Below are 9,296 nucleotides of genomic sequence, written 5' to 3' on the forward strand. Positions count from 1 at the left end.
TCGAGTGGACCCAAGTTTGGAGAGGACATCAGCTCCCATGTTGTTATTGCGATCAACGTGGTGGATTTCCAAACCTGAGAACTTGTTTTTGAGCTTTCTGATTTCTGCAACGTATGCGTCCATTGTATCCTTGTTGACGTCCCATTCTTTATTGACTTGTTGAACGACGAGTAGAGAATCATCGTAGACAAGTAGTCGCTTGATGCCGAGAGATACTGCTAGTCGGAGGCCGTGTAGCAATGCCTCGTATTCAGCTTCATTGTTGGAGACCTTGAACAAGATTTGGAACACATACTTCAATTGTTCTCCCTTGGGGGAGATGAACAAAACTCCTGCGCCGCCTCCATCGATCTTGAGTGAGCCATCAAAGTACATCACCCAATGCTCTGGAATGCTCTGGGGTGCTGGAATTTGATTTTCCAGCCATTCAGCCAAGAAGTCGATTAGTGCCTGTGACTTGATTGTTGTTTTTGGCTTGAAGTTGATTTCCAAAACTCCCAGTTCAACTGCCCACTTTGAGATTCGTTTAGTGGCATCCCGATTGTGGAGTGTATCCCCCAATGGAAAGTCAGTTATGACTGAGATCTTGTATTCGTCGAAGTAATGTTGGAGCTTCTTGGAGGTGATTACAATTCCATACAGAAGTTTCTAAATTGATGGATACCTAACCTTTGATTCAGATAGTACTTCGCTGATGAAGTAGACTGGTCTCTAAAAACCGTAAGAGTGGCCTTCCTCCGGGCGTTCGACTACTATCGCCGTACTGACTACATGGGTAGTCGCAACGATGTAGAGGAGTAATTCCTCACCGGGTAGTGGGGCTGTTAGAATCGGCGGTGACTGGAGATGATGCTTGAGATTCTCGAGTGCTTCCACTGCTTCGGTAGTCCACTCGAATTTATCTTGTCGCTTTAGGAGTTTGAAGAAGGGTAATCCCCGTTCGCCAAGCCTGGACAAGAATCGATTCAAGGCTGCCATGCAGTCTGTAAGCTTCTGGACGTCCTTGATGGTAGCTGGAGCGTCCATGGCCATGATGGCATTGATCTTCTCTGAATTAGCCTCAATTCCTCGGTTTACTGACGATGAATCCGAGTAGTTTTCTAGAGGGTACACCAAAGACGCACTTGGTTGGGTTGAGCTTCCAACGGAATTTTCGGAGGCTATTGAAGGTCTGTTCTAGGTCAGTAATGAATTGATCCTGGGTCTTCGTTTTGACAACAACGTCGTCAACATAGGCTTCAACATTGCGATGTAGCTGATCGGAGAAGCACAGCCGTATCGCACGCTGGTAGGTAGCACCAGCGTTCTTCAACCCGAAGGACATGGTCTTGTAGGCGTATGCCCCGTAAGGGGTGATGAAGGCCATCTTAATTTGGTCTTCTTCTTTCAGGGCGATTTGATGATATCCTGAGTAGCAGTCGAGGAAGGATATCAGGACACATCATGCTGTTGAGTCGATTACTCGATCAATGCATGGTAGCCCGAAAGGATCCTTTGGGAAGTGCTTGTTTAGATCGGTGTAGTCGACACACATCCTCCACTCGTTGTTGTTCTTCTTCTGGACGAGCACTGGGTTGGCCAACCAATCAGGATGGTAGACTTCCTTGATAAACCCTGCTACGAGTAGTTTTGCTAGCTCTTTCTTGATGGCTTCTCGCTTGTCCCGTGATAACCGTCGTAACCGTTGCTTTTTTGGTGTGGCTTTAGGGTCGACCTTCAAGGCATGCTCGATCAACTCCTTGGGCACCCCTGGCATATCCGCTGGTTTCCACACGAATACGTCTCGGTTGGCCCTAAGGAAGTTGACGAGCTCGAGTTCCTATTTGTCGCCCAGTCCCGCTCCGATGATGGCTGTTTTGGAGTCGTCTCCCTCTTGTAGCTGGATAGTCTTGGTGCCCACACCATTGGTTGGTTTAACCGATGATTGGGTTGGCTTCTTGGAAGGCATCGACTCCTTGAGTGAGAGTTCTTTGGCAGCAGCAAGTATTTCGCTGACGGAACTAGGAACCCAGATAGTAGAAACATGATCTATTGCTTCCTTGTCGCACTCAAAGGAGTTGAGGAGGTCTCCCCGTAGTGAAAGGACTCCTGTGTTACCTGGCATCTTGAGGAGCAGGTAGACATAGTGCAGCACTGCCATGAACTTGGCTAGTGCAGGTCTTCCCAAGATAGCATGGTAAGAGGACTCGAAATCGGCTACTTCGAATTTGATGTACTCTGTCCAGAAGTTCTGTTCTGTACCAAATGTGACTGGGAGGGTGACCGAGCCAATTGGTGTAGAAGAGTTTCCTGGAACAATGCCATAGAACAGAGCTTTGCTTGGAGTAAGCAGACTCATATAGTTGAGGCCCATCTTTACCAATGTGTTTGCAAAGATCAGGTTGAGCCCACTTCCGCCATCGATGAGTACTCGGGTGAGCTTGGAGCCCTGAACGACTGGATCGAGTACTAGCGGGAACTTTCCAGGTTCAGAGAAGCTAGTCCACTGATCCTCCCAGGAGAAGGTAATGGGGACCTCGCTATATTTGAGTGGCCTCTAAATTGCTGGCTCAACTGAGAGGATCTCTCTGAGTAGGAGCTTCTGAGCTCGCTTGGAGAAGCTAGGATCTCCTCCAAATATGATGTTGATGATGTTTTGCTGCTGTTGGAAACCATCACGGTCTTTCTTGTCGTCTTCATCATCTTTGTCTTGTTCTTTCTTTGGAGCGGTTGCAGGTGCCAACTGGAAGGGTTTGCACAGGATCGTGCACTCCCACATCGAGTGGTTGCTCTTGGGGTGGATTGGACATCTTTTGTTGTGAAGGATCTTATCAAATTGGTCATGCGGCTTGTCTCCCTTCCTACTACACGATGTGCGATCCATAGTGCCGACAGTGTCGTCAGGCTTACGCTTACGCGTGGGATTCCGCTGGTTGCTGGGCCCTCCACGGTCGTTGTGGCGCTTCCCGTTGTTGTCGTTGTTGCGGCGGAGAAAGTGACTGCATTCTTGCTCCTCTTTATCTGCCCAGCGCTGCATCATGTCACGTAGATCTACCACCGTTTTGGGCCGATTACGCCCAAAGTCGCGATATAGTGACTGGACAGTGATGTCGCTCTGGAAGTAGTCGATGACATCATCGTCGGCGACGTTGGGGATGGTAAGCTCTTGTGTCAAAGAAGCACTTGACGTAGGATCTGATAGACTCGTCTTGCTCCTGCTTGATCATGGATAGGGCGTGGCGAGTAGCTACTCGGTGTAGCGATCCTTGGAAGTTGTCGACGAACGCCTTCTTGAGGTCCTCCCACGAGTGGATTGACTCACGCGCCAAGCTTTCGAGCCACGTGAGGGGTGCGGGCTCCAGGGCCATCGGGAGATAGAGGACCTTGGTGTTGGTGTCTCCCCCTGCAACACTAATAGCAGTCAAGTATAACCGTAACCATTGAGTAGGGTCTTGCTTACCTTCGTACTTTTGGATGTTCGTAGGCTTGAAATCCTTCGGGTACTCGATGTTGTCAAAAGCCTTGCTCAGGGCTTGGAAGCAGTCGGAGTTGTCCGCAAATTGCGCTCTACGTCTTGCGTTGATGATGTCCCGTGCGTCCACAATGGAATCGGCTACCTCTTCCTTGTTGTTCCCACGATTGTTGTTGTTGCGGTTTGGCTGAGGGCCAGGAGCTTGATTTGCTTGTGGTTGGCCACCTATGGGGCGATGACTACTCGCAGCTTTCTGATCCTCTTGGTTTCTTCGGTTCTGCTGTTCCTGCTGCTGTTGACGCTGGTGGCCTCCGGGGGTACGGCTTGCTTGAGGTATTGCTATTGCAGTAGCCCTTGATCGCGTATCGTAAAACGAGGACATGGGGTTCTGTCTCTCGAGTTGTTCAACAGCGTTTTTGGTGAGATTTATGACTCGTTCCAACTTGGAATTCTGGGGCATCATCATGAGTCACAGGGTTGCTTCTGTCATTGCAGCTATTGGCGATTTGAAGATGGGATCCGCAGTATTGTTGAATTTGTTGTTGAGGTTGCGTGGCGGGAGATGAGCACGTTCGGCCGCACGAGTCCTGTGCACTTCTTTGCGTTGATTCCTTTCCCTGCGGGCTGTACGAGTGACTTCGTCTTTATTAGCTGGAGCATTTTGGGTCATATTGTCTGCTGAGATCTGATCCAAGGCTTCGTTTGGATCATGGTTGCTTGGAGCACCCCCGAGTTGGATGAGATATGGGTTGGATCTGCTCGCCGTCCCTGGAGATCAAATGGGAACAAGAGAGAAAATGTCACGTAGCTTCCCCTACCTGGCGCGCCAACTGTCGGTGTCCTGACCCGGGGGTCCGGATCCCAACTAGTAAATGTTGTGTGTTTCCTCGTCCCAGATGTTGATGCAAGAGGCAACACAGTAACGCACGGGTTTATCCTGGTTCCGGCCGCGGGGCTGTACATCCAGCAAGAGGGTGTGCGAGGGCACTGTATTATCTTGCACCCGGTATGCTTGTAGTAGGGGGTACAAGCGAGGCGAGAGAGGGAGGGAGGTTCCCAAGTCTCAGCTAGAGGAGGAGTTGAGCGTGGGGAGTAGCGATGTTGGGGCTAGAAGCGAGTGTGTGCTCTGTGAGCGATGTAATGCCTAGAGAGCCGACCGACCCCCTTAAGGGAAGCCCACCTCCTCCTTTTATAGACACAAGGAGGGATGGGTACATGTCCAGGGGATCGCAGAAGTCGTCGTTTCTCCCCGAGCTGTGGGGATACAACAGTCGAGTACTGTGGGAAGTACACTGTGGGGTATGACGTCGGGCGTAGTGGTCGTCCTAGGCATCATCCTTGACCTCGCGGAGATCGCGCCGACGTCCTGTCAACCCCAGTAGGCAGCATGGTCATTGCTGTAGGGTGTACGGTTCTCCAGATGTGGTGTAGTGGCGTTCCGTGGGCCCTGCAGGTCAGGGTGTTGCATATATACGTGCACCAGCGGTAGTAGGGCGCGTGGCGGTCCCGGACCCCCCAGGACAAAGGGTTGGCGTGCGCACTAAGGAGGTCCGGGAGTCACACGGAGATCCCGGACCCCTCGAGAGGGGAGGTTCGGGCCCCCGGCTACTAGCGCTGGGCGTCCCTCTTCGGGGGGCACGTGGCAACGCCGGACCCCTTCCCAAGCAGGGGGCGGGCCCGGGGCCATACGTGTGGTGAGGTGGAGTCCGGACAGCCGGAGTTGGCAGAACAACGACGGGAGTAGTGCCGAGCCCGTCTCGTCCCGCGTCGCAGGTTCCACAGTGCTGCCACAGTGTCCGGGATGGCGGAGCAGTGACCGGAGTTGGTGGACGAGACTCCGGTCACAACCACTGTGGGGAATGGCGGCCTGACGCCGTCTGTCCTGAGCGCTGTGGAGGAGTGGTTGGCACTTAATGCCTCCGTACGACGGGCGGGTGAGCGGCAGGGCCGTTTGTCCCTTATGCCGGTGAGTGGCCTCGAGCGAGGTGGAGATGAGTTGCCCGCTCGAGGGTAGATTCGCTACCCTCGAGCGAGGCGGAGATGCGGGGCGCAGTCGAGGGTCTTGATGGGAGCCCTCGAGCGAGGCGGAGATCGCTCCGCGGGTCCGAGGGGGGTGCGAATGGGCCGCATGCTGGGCTTCTTTGAGTCCTTTCCTTTCTTCCAGTCTGGAAGGAGGCCGTGGGCCCAGTTGCCTACCGTGTGTTTGCGTTTTTTAGGGTGACCTTAGTACCCCGATTAGGGTGTCCCTAATTGTGGTACCCGACAATAGCCCCTGAGGCTTTGGTCGAGTCAAGGGATTCGGCCAAAGGCGATTTCGGCGATTTTCCCCCTTGACGTGATCAGTCGGTGCTGTGCACCCGCCAGGCACACCTGGGTGCCAGCCCAGTGGATGTGACAACTCGTCGGTCGGGGTAGTGCGCCTGGAGGGAGGGTACTTCGAGGCGCGTGCCTTTTTTGGTTCGTTCTGGGGACGAGACGCATCCGCTTGCTGAGTGGGCCAGGGCGGCGATGGCGCCTGCTGCTCAGCAGCTGGTGCTTTCGTCGCGCTGCTCTGCGCTCAGGGTCTTGGCCCCGCTTTCCCTGGTCGCCTTGCGACGCGCCGTTCGAGGGCGGACGGCCTGGGCCGATGCTGTGCCGCTTAGCGTCCAGGGACTCGGCTTTATTTTGTCCGGTCGCATCTCGTCGCGATAACCGTGGGCATCTTTTGCTCGTGGAGTGCTGCGCCGTCACGGGCTACCCAAACCTTCGCCCTTCGATAGGCATGAAGCTTGGCGCCCGACGCAGCTATAAATAGGGGTTGAGAGACAGCCTTTCTTCTCCAACTTCCCTGCTCTTACTTCTAGCATCGCCTAAGTCTCGTAATGTTTTCCTTTGCCTTTTGCGACCGGCCCCCAGATGGGGTGGCCTGGTGTTTTTAGGCTTTGATGCTAGAAGAATGCTTGCGAGCGGCGAGAGAAAGCCGGAGAGGGCGTGCGCACCATCCCTTAGCTTTAGTGGGATCAGCTGAAGAGCATTGGGCCCGTGGGGTCCTGCTTCTGCGATGTCCCCTAGCCTGAAGAGGGATGGAGACGCCTGACCACGGCGATGGTGCCAGATTTGGTGGCTGTTCTTCGCATCGTCCCCCCGGCAACAAGGTTGCTCTTGGGGAGACGGTGTGGAGGGTGCTGTCCGCCAGCTCGACCCCCCGCATAGTCTTTGGTGGAGGAGATGCTAGAAGAAAGCTTGCATGGAGAGCATCCCGCTGGACCCGTGTGGTCAGGGGGCTATTCCTCGCATCCCTAGCAGCCTGGCCATCGCGCCAGCCAGGGGCTTGGTGCCTTTCTTCGTCGCTCGATCCTCCCCAAGACAGGGAAAATTGCCACGCAGGTGGCAACGTGTTTGTACCTTTCGACGGCTTCGCGCCGGTAACCCTTTGTAATCTTTATTTGCATCGAGTAATAAAGTCCCTTTCTCCTTCACAGGGAGGATGACCAAGGGTATAGGGGAATACAGAGGGTTTCAGCCCTCGAATATGTGTGAAGTTTCCTCCGTGGGGGCGCGTCAGTGCACCCACGGGTGTAGACCCCGAGGCCTTGGAGGAGTGCTTGTATTTGTCCAAGGGCTATAAATGTCGCCCCGCTGGGTTGCTTCACTGGGGTGGCCGTCCAGCGTCTTTTTCAGCCGGTATCGGCACTCTTTCAGCCGCCCTCTGCATTCTCAATGCTGGTACAGCGACCTGGTGTTCAACTTAACCATCAGGCGGGCGCGCTTTAATAGTAGGGGATTTGCTTAGACACGCGGAGCTTCACAATCGACGGTCGTCGACTTATTTGAGGGTGCGGCCTGAGCCGCGGTGTGCGAGGAGCCCCCGAGCCTAGGCCCTCGTGAAGGTGTTCAGGGGAACCCATGACTTTGATTACGACCCTCGTCGCCCTTCTGCAGGGAGGAGGGGTGAAGCACACCATGCTACCCATGCCCGGGCCGCGAGCTATGGCTGCTTCTGTGAGCTATTAGCGGGTAGTTCAAGCGGACGTCTGTGCCCCGTTCGATAAGGGTCGGCTCATGGTCCATGGACACGTCACATAAAGTGCTTGCGAAGGTTCGCTAGGCGGGGCTCGGACCCGTTCGATAGGGTCCGAAGGCTCGATGCTCTCCCTCGATGGGATCCCCCTACTAGGCACCCTCGACTGGCCTTGAACACTGCGCAGGATGTCTCAAACTCCGCATTCGAGGGTAGCTTGTACAACACATCCATGCAGTCCCTGACTCTGGCGATCTGGGGCGGTTGTTGAACCCTCGACGGGCCAGGCTTCGAACCCCTGATCAGTAAGGCCTCAGAATGTAATTCCTTCGAGGGTAAAGAGCCCCCGGGAGAAATATTCCGTCACGATTCGCGAACGGCGCGGAGTCGCGGGTCACGCGAGCGGGTTTTTCACCGGTCGTGGGCGACGTGGCCCGGTTCGTGCGGTGAAATGTGGGCGCGCCTTTTCAGGCATCTACCTCGGGCAGGCGAAGCGGCGTGGGCGGCGGCTGACGGATGGAACAGCGCAACAGTCGCGCCACGCCCATCGATTACCGCGCTGTAATTATTGCCGAGTGCGCGCGTGGGAGACTCCGCGGTCGTGGGACCCATCTGTCAGCGATAGCCAAATCTACCGCATTCAATGCGGTAGATTCTGGCCATGGCGGCGGACCCGTCCGCTGCGGTGAAATAAAGCGAGGAGAAAGGGGTTGTTTTGGGCTCACCTGGCCATTTGCCTTCACCTCCCCTGCCTTCTTCGCCTCCCCTGCCTTCTGAGCACGAAGCCGAGAGCGAGAGGAAGTAGAGGAAGGAAAGCGAGAGCGCACCTTAGCCATCGCATAGCTTGCCTCCCCGCGTCCCCCCTTGTTCTGAAGCAATGGCGGATATCCAGGAGCCATTGCCGTGGGGGAGATCCACCGCCACTGAGGCGGTTTTGGAGCGGCTAGTCGAGGACAAGCTGCTCCTGCTGAACCCCAACTCAGGGGCGCCGGCGTGGATCTCCCCGCGGCCGGAGGAGACAGAGCCGAATCCCCCCGCGGGCTACGTCGTGAGCCTCGTGAGGCTCCAATAGCGGAGATTTGGCGTTCCAGTGGGGCGATTCATGGGGGCGTTGTGCGACTACTATGGAGCGGAGCTGCACAACTTCAGCCCCAACTCCATCTCACAGGCGGCGGTCTTCGTCGCCGTCTGCGAGGGATATTTAGGGATCGAGGCGCACTGGGATCTGTGGATCCACCTCTTCCGCGGTGAGCTCTTCGTCGAGCACGTGTGGAACCAAGCAAAGAGGTACGCGCGAGCAGGCGTCCTGACACTCCACTTGCGCCCCAGCTGGAAGAATTTGTACATCTCCAACAAGATGACAACAAACAACGCCGGGTGGACTCGAGGGTGGTTCTACCTGCGCAAGTTCAGCAGCAAGCTCCCGGCGTTCACCAACAGGGTGCTCCGGGAGAGGCCCGAGAAGTGGGACTGGGGGGTATTGCCCCCAGCGCAGCAAGCCAAGCTCAAGGTCCTCACCGATGCGCTGGAGCGCCTGGATCGAAGAGGGTGGACGGCGGCTGCCGTCATCGCGAATTTCCACTGGCAGAGGGTGATCCCTCTCATGGAGAGGGTCCTGCCGATCTTCAAGCTCACCCCCGGAGCCCGGGCCTCGGGCTCGAGGACGTCGGTCGAGCTGCTCCCCCGGGACATCTCTGCCCGGAGGGCGAGGAGCGCAGTGGCAGAGTTCCCCAATGACCCCGAAGATCTTTGGAGGATCAAGATGCGCCCCGAGCCGGGGTACATTTCTCTGGTGAGTCTCGATTCCGGATTCGTTGTTGTCTTGTGCTGTTCCTTTCCCTGCCT

This window comes from Panicum virgatum, chromosome 1N, assembly GCF_016808335.1.
Source record: "Panicum virgatum strain AP13 chromosome 1N, P.virgatum_v5, whole genome shotgun sequence".
Lineage (NCBI taxonomy): Eukaryota > Viridiplantae > Streptophyta > Magnoliopsida > Poales > Poaceae > Panicum > Panicum virgatum.